Source organism: Colobus angolensis, unplaced genomic scaffold (genome assembly GCF_000951035.1).
Source record: "Colobus angolensis palliatus isolate OR3802 unplaced genomic scaffold, Cang.pa_1.0 Scaffold14, whole genome shotgun sequence".
Classification (NCBI taxonomy): Eukaryota; Metazoa; Chordata; class Mammalia; order Primates; family Cercopithecidae; genus Colobus; species Colobus angolensis.
The window spans coordinates 6,113,355-6,113,810 of record NW_012114488.1 but is presented as its reverse complement, the minus strand read 5'-3'; the positions used below and the strand labels follow the sequence as shown (position 1 = coordinate 6,113,810).

The 456-nt window shown below is 57.9% G+C and overlaps 1 pseudogene; it reads right to left on the bottom strand.

Moving 5' to 3' along the window:
• LOC105506800 overlaps positions 1-456 on the bottom strand; it is a 74,834-nt pseudogene that overhangs the window by 9,654 nt on the left and 64,724 nt on the right.

Sequence of the window (456 nt, the reverse complement as noted above, 5' to 3'; positions counted from 1 at the left end):
GCGAGGCTGGCTGGGCTCGGAGGCCCCTGCGCTGTGCTTGTCTCTTTCACACCTCTGTGAACCTGGGCCACATAGGCGGGGAGCCTGAGCTCAGACAGGCCATGCACCTGTACAAAGGCAGACAACGACCACACCGTAACGTGGGCACAGCTTGGTGCAGATGTTCATGGTACAGGCTGGCCTTCTTTACAACTCCCAGGGCCAAGGTCCCGACCAGGCTCGGCCCCTGCACCAGGCCATCTATTTCTGCTTCACAAAGTCCCTCTGGCTAGGGCCAGGGCCGCCTTCAGCCTGAGCTGATGAGGCCAGGAGCACAAGTAGCCTCTGTCGCAGATGGAACCCTGAGAGAGCAAAGCCAAGCGTCATGTCTGCCACACTCGGCATCATGTTGGGGGAATGGGGTTCAAAGCCAGCCCCTGGTGTTCCCGCTTCTGATTTTCTTTTTTTTTTCTTTTT